Source organism: Nycticebus coucang, chromosome X (assembly GCF_027406575.1).
Source record: "Nycticebus coucang isolate mNycCou1 chromosome X, mNycCou1.pri, whole genome shotgun sequence".
In the NCBI taxonomy this organism is placed as follows: Eukaryota; Metazoa; Chordata; class Mammalia; order Primates; family Lorisidae; genus Nycticebus; species Nycticebus coucang.
The window spans coordinates 185,883,657-185,906,073 of record NC_069804.1 but is presented as its reverse complement, the minus strand read 5'-3'; the positions used below and the strand labels follow the sequence as shown (position 1 = coordinate 185,906,073).

The 22,417-nt window shown below is 40.7% G+C and overlaps 1 protein-coding gene and 1 pseudogene across 4 annotated transcripts in view; one reads left to right on the top strand and one right to left on the bottom strand.

Moving 5' to 3' along the window:
* Positions 1–22,417, top strand: part of GAB3 (GRB2 associated binding protein 3) — a 147,826-nt gene that overhangs the window by 3,265 nt on the left and 122,144 nt on the right. The gene's annotated exons all lie outside the window — the stretch shown is intronic.
* Positions 18,221–19,206, bottom strand: LOC128577956 (complex I intermediate-associated protein 30, mitochondrial-like; annotated as a pseudogene).

Genomic DNA, 22,417 nt, shown 5'->3' with positions numbered 1-22,417 from the left:
AACCTACCACCTCCAGCATATGGGGCCAGCGCCCTACTCCTTTGAGCCACAGGCACTGCCCTACTTCATTTTTTTTTTTGAGACAGTCTTACTATGTCGTTAGAGTGCTGTAGTGTCACAGCTCACAGCAACTTCAATTTTTTTTTGAGACAGAGTCTCACTATGTCATTAGAGAGCTCTGACGTCACAGCTCACAGCAACCTCAAATTCTTGGACTTAAGTGATTCTCTTGCCTCAGCCTCCCAAGTAGCTGGCACTACAGGCACCTGCCACAACACCTGGCTATTTTCTTGTTGCAGTTGTCATTGTTGTTTAGCTGGCCCAAGCCGAGCTTGAACCCACCACCCTTGGTGCATGTGGCTGGTGCCGTAACCACTGTGCTATGGGAACTGAGCTGATTTCCTTCATTTTTTTTAAACCATTGCCAAATATTCCTTATAAAAATTGTAACATAATTTAATAATTTCTCTATTGATGAACATTTGGCTTTTATTTCAAAATTTAAAGAATACTATAATTACAATGATTATAAAGTCACAATAATTCAAGGTTTACAAGGTTTACAAGGTGAAGGTTTACATGTTCCACACACTATGCTAAGAACCTTACTTGTATTAACTCATTTAGTTTTCAAAACAACACTAAGAGCCTGGTACTGTTTTTGTCTCTGGATATACATTCTTTGTTGCATATGTAATTGGCAAATATTTTCTAGCAGTCTGTAGTTTGTCTTTTATTCTCTCTACAGTATCTTTTGTAGAACAAAAATTGCAAAAATTTTTGTGAAATCCAAACTATCAAATTTTCTTTTATGAATCATATCTTTAGTGTCAAATCTAAGAAGTCTTACATTCAGATCCTAAAGATTTTCTTTTTTTTTAAAGAAAGTATTATAATTTTACATTTAGATCTATAATCCATTTTGAGTTAATTTGATAAAAGTTCTGAGGTTTATGTCATGGTTCATTTTCTCACATAAAGATTCCTTTTGTTCCAATACCATTTATCAATTACACTGCCTGTGCTCCATTGATTTACTTTTGAAACTTTGTCAAAAATCAATTTACCATATTTATGTAGGTTTATTTCTGGATTCTCTAGTCTGTTCCCTTGATCTATTTGTTCATCTTTATGCTAATACCATGCTGTTTGATGACCATAGCTTACAGTAACTCTTGAAATCAAGTTGTTTTAGCCCTCCAACATTTTTCTTTTTCAGAGTTGTTTTGAATATTGTAGGGCCTTTTTTCTATATCAATTTTGGAATTAGTTTGCCAATTAATTTTACTGACCTTGTATCCTGTGGCCTTGCTAAACTCTCTTGCTGGTTTAGGATCCTCGTTTGCAGTTGGAAGCTACAATGTTATAAGTGTTGCACAGAAATAAGAGCAGGTGTCCTTGGCTTTTTCTTATCTTAGGGAGAAAGCATTTATTTTTTTACCTTTTAAAATGTTAGCTGCAGGCTCTTTTGTAGGCACTTGTTATCAAATTGAGGAAGTTCTCCTATATTGCTACTTTGCTGACACTTTTTTTTTTTTATCATGGATTAGATTTTATGAATTGCTTTTCCTGTATCCATAAAAATAACAGTATCTTTTTCTTTTTTATGTTACTATGTTAAATTATACTGGTTGATTTTTGAATGTTGAGTCAGCCTTGAACTCGTGGAGTAAGCTTTAGTTGGACATGATGTTTTTTTCTTTACATGTAGCCCAGATTTGCTTTGCTAATTTTTGTTGAGAATATTTATGTTTCTGTTCATGGGGGATATTGTTCTGAAGTTTTCCTTTTTGTACTATCTTTTCTTATGACATTACCATAATGGTAGCCTCAAAATGAAATGGGAAGAGTTCTCTCCTCTTCTGTTTTCTGGAAGATATTGTGTACAATTGGTATTCTTTCTTTCTTTCTTTTTTTTTTTTTTTTTGTAGAGACAGAGTTTCACTTTATTGCCCTAGGTAGAGTGCCGTGGCCTCACACAGCTCACAGCAACCCCCAACTCCTGGGCTTAGGCGAATTCTCCTGCCTCAGCCTCCCGAGTAGCTGGGACTACAGGCGCCCGCCACAACGCCCTGCTATTTTTTTGTTGCAGTTTGGCTGGGGCCGGGTTTGAACACGCCACCCTTGGTATATGGGGCCGGCGCGCTGCTCACTGAGCCACAGGCGCCGCCCAGTATTCTTTCTTCTTTAAATGTTTGGTAGAGGGTGGCACCTGTGGCTCAAGGAGTAGGGCACCAGTCCCATATGCCAGAGATGGCGGGTTCAAACCCAGCCCCGACCAAAAACTGCAAAAAAAAAAAAAAAAATGCTTGGTAGAATTCACTGAAACTTTCTGGTCCTGGACTTTTCTTTAATAGATAAAGGGCTATTCAAATTATCCATATCTTCTTGACTGAGCTTTAGTAGTTTGTATCTTTCATGAATTTTCCGTTTCAGGCAGCGCCTGTGGCTCAGTGAGTAGGGCGCCAGCCCCATATACCGAGGGTGGTGGGTTCAAACCCAGCCCCGGCCAAACTGCAACAAAAAATAGCCGGGTGTTGTGGCAGGCGCCTATAGTCCCAGCTACTCAGGAGGCTGAGGCAAGAGAATCGCATAAGCCGAAGAGCTGGAGGTTGCTGTGAGCCGAGTGATGCCACGGCACTCTACCGAGGGCAGTAAAGTGAGACTCTGTCTCTACAAAAAAAAAAAAGAATTTTCCGTTTCACCTATGTTCTTGACTTTATTGTCATGAAGTTGTTATGTTCCCTTATTATCCTTTTATTTATTTTTTTCAGTCTTTCATACGATTTATTTTCTCCCTTCAATCATAATATATCCAAATTTTGTCTTAACTGGTGGGTCTGTAAACTCAGGTTTATCCATTCCAGTTACAGGCAAGGCAAATGCTATTTCTTGAAAAAGTCGGTATCCATAGCACGGTGGTTATGGCACTGGCCACATGCACCAAGGCTGGTGGGTTTATCTGGCCCACGCTAGGTTTGAACCCACCAGCCTTGGTGTATGTGGCTGGCACTGTAACCACTGTGCTACGGCACTAAGCCTAACTTTTTAATTTTGTATTGGTTTCCTTAGAGTGTTAAATATACACCGTTAATTAGAGACTTTCTTTAAATAATATACTATTACAATATTAGTAGTGTAAGGGTATTATAACAGTATGCTCCCAATTTCATCCTTATGTTCTTTGTGCTGTTGTCATGCATTTTACTTTTACATATGTTATGAACATGTGATACATTGCTATTAATTTTGCTGTAGCAATCAGTTAGCTTTTCAAGTAATCAAAAATGAAAAAAAATAAAATTTATTTATACTTTATTTCCAACACTCTTCCTTTCTTTGTGCAGGTTAAAGTTTCTGTCTGCTGTCATATGTATATATTTATTCTGCCTGAATAACTTTAATTTATTTATATTTTTATTTTTTTAGGAGGCAGAGTCTCACTCTGTTGCCCGAGGTTAGAGTGCCATGGCATTGTCATAACTCACAGCAACCTCAAACTCCTGAGCTCAAGTGATCCTCTTGCTTCAGCCTCCCGGGCACCTGAGACTACAGGAGCCCACTACCACACCTGGCTCGCTTTCCTATTTTTAGTAGAGATGGGGTCTCACTCTTGCTAAGGCTGGTCTTGAACTCCTGAGCTTAAGCAGTCCATCTGTCTTGGCCTCCCAGACTGCTTGGATTATAGGCTACTGTGTTGGGCCAAGAACTTTCTTTAACATTTTATGTAGTAGAGGTCTGCTGGCAATGAATTCTCTCAGTGTATTTCTTTTTTTTTTTGTGGTCTGAGAATGTCTATTTCTTTCTCATTTTGAAAAATATTTTCACTGGACATGGAAATATGGGTTGGCATGTTTTTCAAATTTTTTTTTTCTTTTAGCACATTAAAGATGATATTCCATCAGACAAACTGCTAGAATGCTCAGGGCTTGAGGTAACACATTAAATATAGATTCTCTGGTAAACCAATTCATGTCAATTAATTTAACTTAATCCAATATTGTATATTTTTCTTTTTAAAGAATGTTTTTATTTCAGATTAATATAATCGTATATACTATTAGGTTATATTGTTTGCATTTGTTTGGAAAAGTACAAGTCATATTTGAGTCCTTTACCCAGGAGGTTGTCATATACCCCTACATTATACCTGATAGGTGATCCTTCCCCCCAACCCTCTGCCCCCTTCTTGAATTTAATTATGTTTTCCCACTCGTGTGGGCCTGTAGTTGTTCATCTACTAGTTTCAAATCAGTACTGAGTACGTAGGATGCTTGTTTTTCAATTCTTCTTCTTTTTTTTTTTTGAGACAGAGCCTCAAGCTGCCACCTGGGCAGAGTGCCGTGACATCATAGCTCACAGTAACCTCCAACTCCTGGGCTCAAGCGATTCTCCTGCCTCCGCCTCCCAAGTAGCTGGGACTACAGGCGCCCGCCACAACGCCCGGCTATTTTTTGGTTGCAGCCGTCATTGTTGTTTGGCGGGCCCAGGCTGGATTCAAACCCGCCAGCTCAGGTGTATGTGGCTGGTGCCTTAGCCACTTGAGCCACAGGCACCTGTTTTTCAGTTCTTGAGATACTTTACTAAGGAGACTATTATCAACTCCATTCAGGTTAAAACAAAAGATTTAAAATCTCCATTTTTTTTTTTTTAAACACAGAGTCTCACTTCTTCAGTCTTGGTAGAGTGCTGTGCCGTCGTAGCTCACAGCAACCTCAAACTCTTAGGCTTAAGCAATTCTCTTGCCCCTGCCTCCTGAGTGACTGGGACTATAGGCACCTGCTACAATGCCTGGCTATTTTTAGAGGTGGGGTCTTGCTCTGGCTTACGCTGGTTTCTGTGAGCTTAAGCAATCCACCCGCCTCAGCCTCCCAACTGCTGGGATTACAGGTGTGAGACACTGTGCCCAGCCATCACATGATAATTGTTGGTTGTCTGCTCATGTTAGTATATGTAAATCTAGATCAGTAGTTCTCAATGGGGGTGGAATTTTGCTCCCAGGAAGCATTCTCATATTTAGCCAAAAAAACCAAACCAAAACAAACAAACAAAAAAAAAGTCACCCAGTTAAATTTTCATTTCAGATAATAATAAAAACAGAATTTATTACTGAGTGAATTTATTAGTAAGTACATCCCTCACGTGATATTCTCAGGGGCTTGGTCTCAGGACCCTCCCCGCATACCAAAGTCCATGGATTCTAAAGTCCTTTGTATAACATGGTGTAGTATTTGCGTATAATCATACACAAATTCTTGTATACATTAAATCATCTCTAGATTACTTATAATACCTAAAACAATGCAAATGCTATAAAAGTAATTGTTATACTGTATTGTCTTATTTGTATTTTTTTTTCATTTTGTTCTTTTTTTTTTTTTTTTTTTTTTTTGAGACAGTGTCTCACTGTTGCCCTCAGTAGAGTGCTATGGCATCACAGCAAATAGCAACCTCAAACTCTTGGGCATAAGTGATTCTCTTGCCCCAGCCTCCCAAGTAGCTGGGACTACAGTTGCCCACCACAATGCCCAGCTATTTTTTTGTTGTAGTTGTCATTGTTGTTTAGCTGGCCCAGGCTGGGTTTGAACCCACCAGACCCGGTGTATGTGGCCAGTGCCCTAACCACTAAGCTACGGATGCCAAGCCTTATTTTGTTCTTTTTTTTTTTGAGACATAGTCTTACTTAGTCACCCTCGGTAGAGTGGCATCGTGTCATAGCTCATAGCATCCTCAGACTCTTGGGCTCAAGGGTCCTCTTGCCTCAACCTCCTGAGTAGCTGGACCTACAGGCACCCGCCACAATGCCTGGCTAGTTTTCAGAGATGAAGACTTACTCTTGCTCAGGTTAATCTCAAACTCCTGAGCTTGAGCAGTCCACCCACTTTGGCCTCCCAGCATGCTAGGATTACAGGCATGAGCCACTGTGCTTAGCCCATTATCTTTTACTTTTAAAAAAGATTTTTCGATTTGTGATTGGTGGAATCCATGAATGTGGAACTATAATTGTATGTCAGTCTTACCCTCCTACCCCAAGGGGACATTTGGCAGTATCTAGAGATTTTTATGTTAACTGGTGAGAAGGATGTTACTGCTAAAGAAATTATAACTCCATAGGAAAGACTCCACCATAGAAAAATTTGGCCCAAAATGTCAATAGTGCCAAGAGTGAGAAATTCTATTTTAGATTCAACAGTTAATTTCTTTGGCTTAAATGAGAATCCTGTTGATAGATACCCGATTTAATTACAGGATCCTGTTTCTTTTGTACTCAAGAGGAAGGCCAGGGACCTGGCTTGGCTGTACAGGTAGCTAGCTTATTTTCTGGGTGCGGGCTCCCACAGGAACTGGAAGTCTTTATGCTTAAGATCACCACTGAGGGAGCTCTTCTCTATGAATCCATCTACCCAGGATGGAATTCAGCATCCCTCTTTGGAATTAAGATCACTTTGGGGCAGTGCCTGTGGCTCAAAGGAGTACAACGCTGGCCCATATACCGGAGGTGGTGGGTTCAAACCCAGCCCTGGCCAAAAAAATAAAAACAATAAAAGAATTTGGAAAAACTTAAAAAAAAAATCACTTGGGTGCCCTGTGATCTCAGCTCTTTGATGGACTCAAGAAAACTAAGATTCTGAATTTTGTCCAGCTTTTCTCATTGGGAGGGGAGGAATGATCTTTGCAACTTTTTACATTCCTAGAAGCAGAGATCCCTCCTACTTCTTTTCTGAGACTGGTTTCTTTCTTCTTTTCTTTCTTTCTTTCTTTTTTTTTGAGACAAAGTCTCACTTTTTCTCCCTCGGTAGAGTGCTGTGGTGTCACAGCTCACAGCAACCTCCAACTCTTGGGCTTAAGTGATTCTCTTGCTTCAGCTTCCCAAGTAGCTGGGACTATAGGCACCCGTCACAACACCCTGCTATTTTTTTTTTTTTTTTTTTTTGGTTATTGTTGTCATTGTTTAGCAGGCCCTGGCTGGATTCAAACCCACCAGCTCAAGTGCATATGGCTGGCACCCTAACCACTTAGCTATGGATGCCGACCCTGAGACTGGTTTCTTGATTTTCCTTCCAGATATATTCCGTGTATATAGAAACATATATAACCCGCTTTTTTTTCCTTTTTTACACAAGTGGTGGCATACTATACTCACTATTTTATAACCTCCTTTCTTAACAATGTATTTTGGAGATTGATCCATATCAGCATATACAAATCTTTCTCATAATATTTCACTATGTGGAGGTATCAGACACAGGAATCAAACAGAATTCTTCTTGTTTCTAGTTTCATGCTGCTATTATATTAATGTAAGCAGTAGTGTAGTGAGTATCTTTTTTTAAACACTTATTTATTGAGTGAATGAATAAATCCAATAATAATAATAATGATACTAGGCTCAGCACCTATAACACAGTGTTTATGATGCCAGCCACATACACCAAGGGTGGCGGGTTTGAACTCAGCCCAGGCCAACTGAAACAACTACAGCAAAAAAATAGCTGGGCATTGGAGCAGCTACTCGGGAGGCTGAGGCAAGAGAATCACTTAAGCCCAAGAATTTGAGGTTTGCTGTGAGCTGTGATGCCACAGCACTCTACCCAGGGCAACATAGTGAGACTCTGTCTCAAATAATAATAATGGCTCAGTGCCTGTAGCTCAGTGGTTATGGCACCAACCACATACACTGAAGTTGGTGGGTTTGAACCCGGCCCAGGCCAGCTAACCAACAATGGCAACTGCAACAAAAAATAGCTGGGCGTTGTGGCGGGCACCTATAATCCCAGCTACTTGGGAGGCTGAGGCAAAAGACTTGCTTAAGCTCAAGAGTTTGAGGTTGCAGTGAGCTGTGACGTTATGGCACTCTACCAAGGGTGACATAGTAAGACTCTGTCTCAAAAAAAAAAAATAATGATAATAACAACTCCTAGGTATTAACAGCATAGTGCGTGTCAGGCACTTTTCTGTGAGCACTACATGTTTTCCCATTTATAAGTTAGGATACCATCTGAGTCATGGCACCAAGAAAAAAATTAAAATTAAATATAAGTTAGGATACCTGTATACAGACATAATAACCACATTTTTCAAGGGAGGAAATGAAACCATAGAAAGATAAAGTAATCTCACCAGGATTATCCAGTAAACTATGGCAAAGTCAGGATTAGATTCCAGGTCAAACTAACACTGAGGCATATTTTCTTCCTTTCCACCTACACAACAAATTAGAAGTACACATTGCTTATACCTGCATGGATCCCAATATGTCGAGTTAACTGACTTGGGTTTTGAAATGTCTTTCTAAAGTGTGGATATGAATAGTGAATCCACTTCTGTCAATTATAGTTATAGAACCTTGCACTTGATACCCTGTTATGGGAACATTTATGAAGTGTCAGATTGAATTCAACATTAAATGTTTGGGGGCACTGGTCATATCGATGTGTCTTGTCATTGCACTCATGGTTTCTCATGTGGGGTTGAAACTGGGATTCTTTAGGAAAAGATAGCACACAGAGTTCATATTTATGGAAGTTTAAATCTTAATAGGCATAATTAGTGTTCTTCATATTCAATGTTAAAATTCCATCAGAGTTGCCTGGTGTCTTTTTTCCCTGGGCTTTGGGGTGTGGCCCCATGGCATTGTTGGTGCAGCATACTCACACAAATCAGCATGGTGAAGCTGCCTGCATTCTTGCACTCCCTCTGATATATTGAATGTTTTGATTTTTGCAAAGTTAATATGTGATAAATGGCATCTAAATTAAATTTCTTTAGAGTGAGATTGAGCTTCTTATGAATTAATTAATTAATTATTTTGAGACACTGTCTCACTCTGTAGCCCAGGTTAAAGTGCTATGTCATCATAGCTCACAGCATCAAACTCTTGGTCTCAAGTGATCTTTGTGCCTCAGCCTCCCAAATAGCTGGGACTATAGGTGCCTGCCACAATGCCCAGGTAGTTTTTCTATTTTGGTAGAAACAGGGTCTCACTCTTGCTCAGGCTGGTCCTGAACTCCTGAGCTCAAGGGATCTTTCTGCCTCAGCCTCCCACAGTGTTGGTGTTACAGGTGTGAGCTACGGAACCTGGCCTGAGCATCTCTTCATATAGAAAATCTATTTGTACCTACGGTGCATCTTACAAGGGTACATGTGAAACTTAGTAAATGTAGAATGTAAATGTCTTAACACAATAACTAAGAAAATACCAGGAAGGCTCTGTTAACCAGTGTGATGAAAATGTGTCAAATGGTCTATAAAACCAGTGTATGGTGAAAAAAAAAAAAAAGAAAATGGTCTTAAATGCACTCTAAATCTTAAATCATTCTTTAGCTTTGTTTTGGGGAAATTTTGTTTATCTTCCTATCAATTCTTATACTTTTGTTTTAGTTTAAAATTGCTATTGAGGGGCAGCACCTGTGGCTCAAAGGGGTAGGGCACGGGCCCCATATGCCGGAGGTGGTGGGTTCAAACCCAGCCTCAGCCAAAACTGCAAAAATAAAATAAAATAAAATAAAATAGCTTTAAAAAAAAATTGCTATTGAATGGGTAATATCTCCACATTTCAAAAATTAAGAAACATTTTTTAAATTGCCATCTCCATCTCTGTCTTCATCTACCTCATTTACCCTCAACCTTCAAATAGTGATTTTATTAGTTTTTCATTCATTTTAAGAATTTTGTTATAAATACAAGGAAATATATATATAGTTTCTTAGTCCTCCTTTTCTTACACAAAAGGTAGCTGACTCTACACATCATTCAGTATCTTAGTTTCTTCATTTAAAAACTTTTCCTAGATTTATCTTCCTGTCAATAACTAGAGTTCATCATTCTTTTTCTTTCTTTCTTTCTTTTTTGAGACAGAACCTCAAGCTGTTGCCCTGGGTAGAGTGCTGTGGCATCACAGCTCACAGCAACCTCCAACTCCTAGGCTTAAATGATTCTCTTGCCTCAGCCTCTCAAGTAGCTGGCACTACAGGTGCCCCCCACAAAACCCAGCTATTTTTTGGTTGCAGTTGTCATTGTCATTTGGCAGGCCCAGGCTGGATTCGAACCCGCCAACTCTGGCATATTTGGCTAGCACTTTAGCCACTTGAGCTACAGGCACTGAGCCATCTTTTTTTTTTTTTTTTTTTTTTTGAGACAGAGTCTCACTCTGTTGCCCTGGATAGAGTACATGGCATCACAGCTCACAGCAACCTCCAGCTCTTGAGCTTAAGTGATTCTCTTGCCTCAGCCTCCAAAGTAGCTGGGACTACAGGTGCCTACACAATGCACAATGCCCAGCTGTTTTTTGGGTAGTTGTCATTGTTATTTGGCAGGCCAGTGCTGGGTTCGAGACCACCAGCTTCTGGTGTATGTGGCTGGCACCTCAGCTGCTGAGCTGCAAGCGCCAAGCCCAGAATTTTTAATTATAGGGGCTTTACAGATGTTGAGACTTTCTGTCCAAGAGTGTGATATGTCTTTCTAATTGTTCAAATCTACTTTTATGTCTTACAAGAGTATTTCCAAGTTTTTTTTTAACATTGCCTTTTGTACATATCTTATTTCGATTATGCCTAGTATTTTTTCAGTTTTGTTGTTTTTGTAAATGGAGCTTTTTCTCTATTATGTCTACTAACTGGTGGTTATTTGTATACATAAGGCTATTACTTCTGTCTTTGCCTGAGTTCCTTAGAAAAAAGAACTTGAGCCCAAGTTTATTTGCCAATGCTTTCTTGAAGTCATAATCCCAGAGAATTGAGAGTGATGGGGAAAAGGAAGGAGGAAAAAAAATACAAGTTGATATGTTACTGAGTTGGCCACAGCTTCACAAGAAACATAGCTTGTTGATGGGTCATGTAGGATGGAGTTGGACAGGCTTTATGTCACCACTGCTCCTTAAAATGGTGTTTTGCAGAAAGGGAGGGAGAGAAATCTATCTACCAGTTCCACTATGGCTCCTTTCTCTTACTGTTCCTTTGGGTAGCCACTGAGAAAACCAGATCTCATGTTCTGTTGCATAGTGTCTTATCTGAATTTAGAGTGTTAGAAAGAACAAAGATTTTGAGAGTTCAATTGGGTTGGCCCTGGGCGTAGGAGCTGCTATGATTTTTGCCATGGCACACATGGTGGGAGCTATGCCACAGACCAGCCTTGACTCCAGGGAGACTAAGCTGGCCAGAACAGGAGGTACTATGTAACAGAGACCACTGGTCTCCATTGACTGAGTAGCTGGGACTATAGAGCCTGGAAGGCAGGTGAGGAAGGAGAAATACATTTTACACTTCCTGGTAGTCCTGATAAAGCAGCAGACAACTGCAGAACTCAGCCTCCAAAGATAAGAAATACCTTTAATAGATACACTAAACAGAAATAACCTTGAAAGAGACTATGTAACAAATAATATCACTTTGGTTTCTCGAGATATATAATCATATATATCTGCTAGCCAAAAGTTTTCCCATGACTAACATTTGTAACTGTAACTCTGTTTATATCTTGCTAGAAATGTCTAAAAGAGCTTTGTGAGAACAACTTATTAGGGGGAGGCTCAGTGCTTTAAGGCTGATGGCCTGCTGAGTTTTCCCAGTGGCTAATAAAATTCCTTCTCCAGGGCGGCGCCTGTGGCTCAGTGAGCAGGGCACCGGCCCCATATACCAAAGGTGGCGGGTTCAAACCCAGCCCCAGCCAAACTGCAACAAAAAAATAGCCGGGCGTTGTGGCAGGTGCCTGTAGTCCCAGCTACTCAGGAGGCTGAGGCAGGAGAATCGCCTAAGCCCAGGAGTTGGAGGTTGATGTGAGCTGTGTGACGCCACGGCACTCTACCGAGGGCAATAAAGTGAAACTCTGTCTCTACAAAAAAAAGAGAAAAAAAAAATTCCTTCTCCTATAATCTTTTGTAGCAGACCATAGCTCACGGGAAGGAGAAGCAAGAGTTATAAGAAATACCTGTAACAGGGCGGCGCCTGTGGCTCAGCGAGTAGGGCGCCGGCCCCACATGCCGAGGGTGGCGGGTTCAAACCCAGCCCCGGTCAAACTGCAACAACAACAACAAAAAAATAGCCGGGCGTTGTGGCGGGCGCCTGTAGTCCCAGCTACTAGGGAGGCTGAGGCAAGAGAATCGCGGAAGCCCAGGAGTTAGAGGTTGCTGTGAGCCGTGTGACGCCACGGCACTCTACCCGAGGGCGGTACAGTGAGACTCTGTCTCTACAAAAAAAAAAAAAAAAGAAATACCTGTAACAGCTTGGTAATATAATACCTTGGTGGTAAGGGCATGGGGAGCTTGCGAGACGAGAACATCCGTGATGGGCAGTCTCCACACCTGTGGTACAAATAGCTGCAGGACCACGTCTGTAAGAATCTGCAAGAGAAGTCAGTCGAGGAGCATGCATGCTATTCTTTCACAGACTCGCTCACTCTGATGCTTTTGCTTCTCCTACTTGCAGGGTGTCTGCCTGGCATCTCTCTAAGAAGACTGCTAAGATTCTCTCTCTTACTAAAACTGTTTCTCTCCCCCTAAGACTGTTTCTCTCTCTCCCTTCTGCTAAGGCAAATAGCCCTCAGGCATCTAAGGGTAATTGTTCCCAAGCAAGATAGTACAGCGGTCAGCATCCAGACAATGGATAAGCTGGGGCTGGAGACCTGGCCAGTCCGAGGCCCCAACAATCTTTGGTGAGAGTCTGTAGGTTTTGACTCTGCAACACAGGTGAAACACAGGCAAAATCTGGCCCAATAATAGTTTACCTTCAAATTCTCTTATAGTTTGTAGTAGTTATTCAGTTGTTTCTTTTAATCATGTCATCTGAAATAGAACTAGTTTTGGCACATTTTCCCCCCAGTTCTTATATATTTCGTTTTTCTCTCTTGTCCAGATGTGTTGGTCAACATCCCAACGTTAAACAGTAGTATTGATAATGGACAATCTTATTTTGATCTTGACTTTCACAGGGATGCCATCAATATTTTCCTATTAAGAGAGATTGGCTCAGGAGCTGAGAGAAGATGTATTTTTTTTGAGACAGAGTCTCACTTTGTCATCCTGGGTAGAGTGCTGTGGTGTCACAGCTCACAGCAACCTCAAACTCTTGGGCCTAAGTGATTCTTTTGTCTCAGCCTCCCAAGTAGCTGGGACTACAGGCACCCGCCACAACATCTGGCTATTTTTAGAGATGGGGTCTCACTCTTGCTCAGGCTGGTCTTGAACCAGTGAGCTCAAGTAATCCACCTGCCTCAGCCTCCCAGAGTGCTAGGATTACAGGCTTGTACTACCACACCTGGCCAGAGAATATGTATTTTTTTCATTTTAGTGAGCTATTCCCTTGATAGCTTCATTTCTGAGTGTTTGTTAATTGAAAATCACTGTTGAATTTCAGCATCTCTAGAAATAATCACATGACTTTTTTTGAATTTATTAAAGTAATGAATTCTATTCATAGATTATCTGATATTGAGCCACTTTTAGTTTCTGTACTAAATCCTAGTTGGTTAGGGTATTTTTTATTGTGTGTTGTATTGTGCTTGCTAATGCTTCATATTGGATTTTTGTGTCAATATTCATAAGTGAAATTGGTCTTTAGCTTTATTTTCTGTATAATCTTTAGTAGGTTTTGGCATAAATATTATATTTGGTTCATTTTAACTTTGTAAATTTGCCATATGCTAGAATATTTTAAGTAGATTTAGAATTTACAACACTTTAAAATTTTGGTAGAATCCACCTCTAAAACTACACTGGTGGTTTTTTTGTTTGTTTAGATCTTTGTTAACTTTCTCTCTTTCATTTGATCTGTGTAATCTATCTCTCTTTGAGTCAGTTTTGGTAAATTATACTATCAAGATGATATTGGGTAGCTCATAGTAATGTTGAGCGAGTTGAAGAGCCGGCTTTGAAGTTAAACAGCCAGGAAAAAACACCCTAAACCGCAACTCAGAACTAGTGCTGGTGAGAAATCCACTGCCACTACTGCCTGCTTCTTCCCTCTTGTATCAGAGGGAACGGAACTGTCTAAGTGATGCCACCTATCTCTATTATTATCGCAAGCCTACCTAAGAGTCTATAAGTCTATGAATTTCGCTGTAAAGTTCACTACCACCAAAATCCTAGAAAAAGTAGTAGGGAAAAGAAACTGTAAAGAGGGTGGCACCTGTGGCTCAAGGAGTAGGGCACCAGTCTCATATGCCGGAGGTGGCGGGTTCAAACCCAGCCCCGGCCAAAAACCACAAAAAAAAAAAAGAAAGAAACTGGAAAGAAAAAAGACAATGACTAACGTATGAGAGTAAAACAGAGCAGACAGACAACTGTTCTTGTCCTTGATTCATGTTCTCTTTTGCTCAGTTAATACCTTAGCCAGTCAGTGCTCTTTACTTGGTGAAGTGACCTAAACCTTTATTCCTGAGGAGTCTGAATTTTCCTTGGTGGTCCTACCAGTGGGTTTGGGGGTTTGGGAGATTAGGGTACTCAGAATCATCTAAATACTCTCAAATTTCTTCATTCCAAGTTGCAGGGCCTCTAGGCCTTTTTTTTTTTTTTTTTTGTAGAGACAGAGTCTCACTTTATGGCCCTCGGTAGAGTGCCGTGGCCTCACACAGCTCACAGCAACCTCCAACTCCTGGGCTTAAGTGATTCTCTTGCCTCAGCCTAGGGCCTCTAGGCTTTTTAAAGCATTCTCTCAATTTCACATATAATACTTGGTGGAATAATTTGGCAACTTGTAGTAGAAAACTGTGAGACTTTTGGGTTATCTCAGCCAGTGCCTATAAGATATGAGAGATTCTTTTAGCACTATCATAGAAAGTCTGGGTTTTGGGCCATGTCTTCACCCAAGAATTTAGGTCTTTGAGACTGTAATCATTTTTTTCTTTAAAATCTCCAGCACATTTAGAAACAAATGCTTGCCTCCAAGTCCTGTGATGCCTTCTGCCCTCCATTAGTATTCTGAGGGAGTGAAACCACTCCCCCACAAAACCTCTTCTTCATTGGGCATGTCATTTACATAACTAGATGATGATTTCTATAGGCAGCTAAAAATCTTTTGTGGGATCTCAAGAAGGCATGTTGACAGAATGTTGAGAAGGAATGTTGATATTCAACAAGAAAGACTATCAGAATATATACCTTCATTGTAAAGGAGATAGGAAAAGAAAAGAAAAGATCCATTATTTCTTAGATGTAAAATAAGAAGATTTTACAAAATATTTACAAAATTTTCTATATGTGTTGGCCACCTCTTTGTAAAATTTTGTAATGATTTTTTGGTAAGTAAAGGTACATTTAGCTACAATTTCCCATTTTCCCTATACATGGCAACTTTAGGGGTAATTTATGGGACACCCTGTAGAAAACGGTTCAGGTTCTGGGTGGCCAAAACAAATGACAATGTTGCTCTAGGTGGCTACTTACAGTCTTGAAGTTAGGTTGATTGGGATGGAATTTAAAGTTGTCCTTTTTCTCTATTCTCTCCTGGGCGAGGGGACTTAGTCTATAGTATTAACGTGAAGGCAGCAAAAGGGAAAATTATGAGAATGATTTTAAAGAAATGATCAATGGGACTTATTCCCCGCTTAATTATAAGGTATGTGAGAGAAATAGTAGTAAGGATTTAGAATTTGACAGGGTAATGGATGTGGAGAGGGGGCATTAGCCCAGGATGAATTACAGCAACTGCAACTCTGGTCATATTTTTGACCAGCCATTTGTTATCCGGACATTTCCAGTGACAGGAAACCTGTTATATAACATGCTTCCCAAATAATTGTGTGATAGCTCTGACTGTGAGAAATTGGTCCTGATGCTACCTCTTTAGAGTCAACAGAATCCATGTCATTCTTTTTCTGTTCAACAGCCCTGCAAATATTGAGTCCAAATATTGCCAGTTTGTTCACCCAATCTTAGGGTAGAACAGGCTCTGAGTTGTCCTCACTGTCCTGCGTATTTCCTCTGAACTGGTACCAGAACTGAGTAAGCTCCTCCAGATTTAGAATATCCAAAGCAGAGCAGAGCAGGACCATCATTCCTTCTGAGAAGGCAGCTGAAGATTCCATTAGCTTTGTTCTGGCAGCTGCCCCACACCATTGCCTCACACTAAGCTTCCTGTCAAGTGAACTTGGTTCTCCTCCGTGTTTTTGTTAATCTGTCTTTTCTCCAGTCTGTTCTTGTGCTGTTGATGTTCTGTTTAAGCCTAAGAATAGGACCTTATATTATTACCATTAAATTTCAAATTTTTAAAATTTATTTATTTATTTATGGAATTGTTTCTTCATACCACTCTGTCAAGATCCTTTTGGATCCTTTTAGGGACAGTGAGAGGGAACATGGGAGAAAAGACCTTGTTTCAGAGCAGATCAGTGAGACTGGTATGTTCAGGCTGGAACACACTGAGTTTGACATGATTGTGGGATATGCAGCAATCTTTTGGTTAAATTTGTCCAGAGCTGAGGGGAGGGACCTGGGCCTGAGACAGAGTTCTCATCGTCACTGGGAATGGGGAATAGGTAGTATTTAAAATCATGGGGGTGGGCTTGGCCCCTGTAGCACAGTGGTTATGATGTCAGCCACATGCACCAAGGCTGGTGGGTTCGAGCCTGGCGTGGGCCAACTGGACAACAAGGGCAACTGCACCAAAAAAAACAGTCGGGCTTGTGGTGGGCGCCTGTGGTCCCAGCTGCTTGGGAGGCTGAGGCAAGAGGATGGCTTAAGCCCAAGAGTTTGAGGTTGCTGTGAGCTGTGATGCCATAGCACTCTACCCAGGGTGACATAATGAGACTCTGTCTAAAAATAAATAAATAAAAATTTTAAAAAATCATGGGGGTGGATGAGATTATCCAAGAGGGCTGTGATGAGTAGGAATGACCAAGGACAGAACTTTGGGAGATACCCACAGTTAGAGAGTAAGAGGAAGAGTGTTAATGAGCATGTTAGAGGTCTGCTTTTGTGAAGAAAATGGCAATTGCCCCTTCTTCCTCCCACAGCTCTGACTGATAGGGCGCAGAAAAGGAACATGAGAAGTACAAGATAGGGAAGATGAATGCAAAATGCTGTTTCATTACTGAATGAGCTGAACTGGAGAAAGCTACTTGGGTCTGAAGTCACAATGGAGCTTCCTACTCTTTCTGGTGAAACCAACTCCCAATATTAGTGGTTTAGGAAGAAATGGGTAGTAGGGACAGTAAGAAGTGTGATAGTGAAGAGAAGAGGGATGAGATGGTAGTTGAATGTGAAAGAGCAAAAACAAAGGACAAGAAAACATTTTATTCATTTGCAATATAAAGTAACCAGAAACCAGTGACCCCAGCTACTAAACTCAGGCCTGACAGAGAAAGCATACAACCAAGTGATGAGAAGGAATCGAAGTACATAATTTTCTTTTTTTTTTTTTTAATTTTTTTATTAAATCATAACTGTATACAATGATATGATTATGGGGCATCATACACTCACTTCATAAACCATTTGACACATTTTTATCACAGTGGTTAACATAGCCTTTCCGGCGTTATCTCAGTTACTGTGCCAAAACATTTACATTCTACATTTACCAAGTTTCGCAAATACCCCTATAATATGCACCACAAAGGTCTAGCTGCATCTTCTGGGTCTGAGGTGACTGTTTTAGATGGGTTCTGCTTAGGTATTTTTGAGATGTAGCACAGTGGTTAGAAGCCTTACTGGGAAAACTCACTTGTTCAGAACTGGGAGCAATAGTGGAGAAATAAGGCAGTAAACTGGTTCCTCCACAGGCTACATGCTTTGAGGCAAGCTTAAACTTTCATGATAATGATGACTATTAGCAGCAAAATACATACACAGCACCAAAAAGTGAAAAGGAAGTTTCAATTCTAGCATTTTGTTCTTTTTTAATCAGAAGATGGCAGTATATGTATATACCAGCCTCTAGATCAGGGGTCCTCAAACTTTGGCCCACAGGCCACATGAAGTGGTGTGAATTGTATTTGTTCCTGTTTGGTTTTTTACTTCAAAATAAGATATGTGCAGTGTGCATAGGAATTTGTTCATAGTTTTTAAAAAAAAAAAAAAAACTATAGTCCGGCCCTCCAAGGTCTGAGGGACAGTGAATTGGCCCCCTGTTTAAAAAGTTTGAGGACGCCTGCTCTAGATTATAACAGCACTTGAATATATTGTTATTTTCTTTCTTTTTCTTTGCCATTAAAGAAATATTTTATTTTGTCTGTATCTCTGAAGATGCTTTTACTGTTAGTTTAGTAATATAAAACTACTACATATTATTTAATTGAAAAGTCTTGGGCTAATCTCTGGAGAATTTTCATAGGCAAACTCTTCTGTGTGGGCTGGATCAGTAAACACACCAATAAAATCAATTTCCAGGAAGAATGGACCATCCACTTTATCGGCCAAGGTATATCCTATAAAAGAGACCTTGTCGAGCAGAAGCTGAAACTGAACATCCCGGATTCTTCCTTGATTTGAGAAGAAAAATTTGGAAAAAGGAATCTTGACCTCCTGCCAGTAGGGCCCCTCATGGGTGAACATGAAGTAACTGTACATTTGATTCTTCCTCTGGATAAAATCTGAGTCCTCCTTGATATTCACCATCCATGGTTGACCATCCCCACGGACCCGGAGATACACAGTGTTAAACTGGGACCAATCACAAGACTTCCTCCTCTCAAAAGGCCCCTTGGTATCCTGGATATCATTGCACAGTATCCACTTTGGCTACTATCTCCATCATAAGGTCCCTTGGAACTCAGAGTTCCATAGAGCAGTGCACTTTGGTTATTCTTGCCCATTTTTAAGAATACTTCACTTCTGCTTCCAATTGTCTTATCAGAAGTCACTATCCACTTATCTAAATCTTCTTTCCCACGGAACTGCCAGACAACCTTGGCTTGTTCCAACAAGACCTCGTGCAGAGGGCGGCCGTCTGGCCCTATCCAATGATTCACAAGTTCATCCTTCGAATGCCTAAAATGGTCCTTTATTTCATCTCTAATTGCTTTATCAAAACTAACTTCTGGCTTCTCATCAGGAGAAGTTGTATCCAAGGCAACTTCTTGCTGGTGATGTTCCTGCAACCCACCTTGAGTCTTCCTCTGTGAGGAGGCTTTGCCAGGAGCCACCACTGGTTTCTGAGGAATATTGGAACAATACTCTGCAAAGTGAATACGCAAAAAAGGATGCAAGCCAATACTTGGCTTTGGGCGTTTTCTGAGAATATAAGTGCTAGTCAGCAATTTGTGAACAAAAGCCATGGTTTAAAAAAAAAAAAAAGTCAAAATGTAAATTTCTCCCTGAATCACCAGGGAAAAAAATCTTCAGCCAATAGCCCAATTCTACCTTTAAGCAGTCTTATATTGTTATTTTATGAGAGAATAAGATAATGGATCCTCCTAGCTAGTATTCTTATACTCCTTTAGGAGGAAAATCCTATAGTGTTTGTCTCTCTTTTTATAATTGAAGCAGCCACTGATGCTTAATGCTTACATCGATGAATTCACTAAGGCTTACAAGTAAGGATATTGTACTTCTCACTCACTCCTAATCAGTGTTTGCTCCACCCAAACTGCCCTTGTCAAGGTTGACCAGTGTTCTGCCTCATACAGTTGTCATGAGGATTTAAGTGACCTATATGTAGAGAACTTCGTAAGTAGTCAATAAAGGTGACCAGTTTATATTTTACTACTGGTACCTGTACTACAGAGGGATATTGGAGGATGTGCTCCTCTACTTCCACTTTCACTTCCAACAACTGTCACTTGCAATTCCCATTTAGGGATTGCTCTTGGCCTACTAGAGACCATTTTGCTTGAACTTCAGAGAGCTGAAAGTATCTGGGAATTTGCATATCTCATACCTTAATCAGGGGAGGGGATGGACAGTGCAGGGCCTCTGAAGCAGGAACATGCCTGGATGTTCTAAGAGTGGTGAGCTTGGCTGGAGCCCAGGGAGTGAGGGGCAGAGTAGGTGAGTTCAGAGTAGTAATGGAAAGAAGGGGCAAGGGGTTTCTTTTCTTTTTTTTTTTTTTGTAGAGACAGTGTCTCACTGTACCGCCCCCGGGTAGGTTGCCGTGGCGTCATACGGCTCACAGCAACCTCTAACTCTTGGGCTTACGTGATTCTCTTGCCTCAGCCTCCCGAGCAGCTGGGACTACAGGCGCCCGCCACAACGCCCAGCTATTTTTTTTTTTCTGTTGCAGTTTGGCCAGGGCTGGGTCCGAACCCGCCACCCTCGGCATATGGGGCCGGCGCCCTACTCACTGAGCCATAGGCGCCACCCGGGCAAGGGGTTTCTGTAGGCCCATGTAGGCTAAAGTGTGACCTTTGGCTTGTCCCCTAAGTGAGAGAAGATGGGACATTGGAGTGCTGTGAGCATGGAGACAGCAGGTTGGCACATGTGCACTTTGATGTAATTGATTTGACCTTTTGATGGATATTTAGTTTCTTTCCGAAATTTTGCCTTTTTTTTGAAACTGAGTCTCAAGCTTTCTCCCTGGATAGAGTGCTGCAGTGTCACAGCTCATAGCAACCTCCATCTCCTGGGCTTAAGCGATTTTCTTGCCTCAGCCTCCCAAGTGGCTGGGAATACAGGCTCCTGCCACAACACCTGGCTATTTTTGTTGTTGTTGTAGTTGTCATTGTTTAGCAGGCCCAGCCCGGGTTTGAACCCCAGCCTCAGTGTATGTGGCCAGAGACCTACTTACTGAGCTACAGGTGTCACCCAATATTTTGCCATTTTGAAAAATGTGATCAATATCCATTGTGCATATATTTGAAAATTTTTGCCAATATCATGGGTAGAGATAACTAGTAAATGATACAGCATAAAAGATGTCTTTAAATTAGATACAGATATATGGTTTTGGGCCAATATTGATCATCTCAGCCTTGGTCATAGGATCTCTCACCGTGTGTTTTGGATTTTTTGTAAGTAAATCTGCAAGTCTCTTCCTTTACAGTTTTTGTAACTTGTTTGGCATATCACATTATATTCACATATAATTAAACATAAAAGACTTGAAGAAAAAATACAAAAACGTTTTTTATAATCTTGGAGTGAGGAAGGCCTCCGGACTTCTTCTGTCAGTCTGGATGTGCCCAGAGCATGCTGAGAAGACTGAGCTGATCTGGCTGCAGATATGTCATCTTTGCATCTCTGCAGCTAAGGGCAGAGTGGAAACAGGGATCACAGGCAGTTTCCTTCCCTTGCGGAGCAGTCCTCTGTTTACTTGTCTATCTCACTCCCTGACTGGTCAGCCTGTGAGCACAGGGGCTGTGGTGAGCCTGTTGTGTGCCATCTCAGGGCCTGGAGTGGGCCACATCAAAGTTGGGGGTTCCTCCCTTACACACTGTCTTCCTGTAAAAGCTTCATAAGAATGCCCCACTGACCTACAAAGTGTGTGGGTGAAGACCTTCCCATCCTCCCTTTCAAGCCCTGGACTTTCCTCTTCCAACAGTGATCATGCTGTATCGTGATTATTTGTTTGACTTACTCATATTTGTAGTCAGTTCTTAGCAAAGCCTTTCACTGGAGACTTTCTATCCAGCTAATTGAGCTCATTTTGCATTCTTTGCAGATAAGAATTTTTACCTTGCTCTACCAAGCTAAAGCTATTACTTACTCAAAGGCAGCAGATGCAAAATGACAGCTAAGCCCCCAAAGGTCCCCTCACATGCCTCCTTTTCTATAGTTATTTCACCACTTAAGTCATGACTTCCTGTTAGAGGCTTCCAGTTCTGGCTGTACTTGGTTCCTCTTTCACAAGAAGCAAGTCTGTTATATTGTGGCTTTTAATGCTGACAAAAACTAAATACTTTGGGGTCTTTGTCCATGAGAACAGTGCAGTTAGAAATTAAACTGGGGTTTAACTGCTAATTTAATCCCACCCACATTTTCACACCAAATGAGAATTCTAACATTCCCTTGCCCCACCCCCCCAAAAAAAGTATACTTTTAAAAGGCTTAGCCCCTAAAATGTTATCCTGGTCAGCACTATAAAGCATATATGAAAGAGATGAAAACAATTGTCAGATAACAGAAAACTATAGGTTAATATCACTTAAAATAAATATGAGAAATGAATTCCAGATGTCTTATATTTAAAATGAAATAAAAATTTCTGGAAGGAAATGTGTAATCTCAATCTTATTTTAGGGGCTGTAAAAACCTTTCTGAACATGGTAGCAGGGAAAAACTATAAAGGAAGGACAGATTTCTGCTACATGAAAATAGAACATTTTTGTTCATTCATTATTTATTCAGTCAATCCTTCAACGAATACCTGGTGAGCATGCTCTATATGCTGAGCACTATTTAGATGGTTCAAAAGTAGTAGACACTTAAAGGACAAATGATAAAATGTGAAAATTTTTCATATCATTTATGGCAAGCAGAGTTCATATCCTTCACCTCTATGAATAATCCTTAATAATTATTAGAAAAAGATCAGCATCGCAATTGAAACAT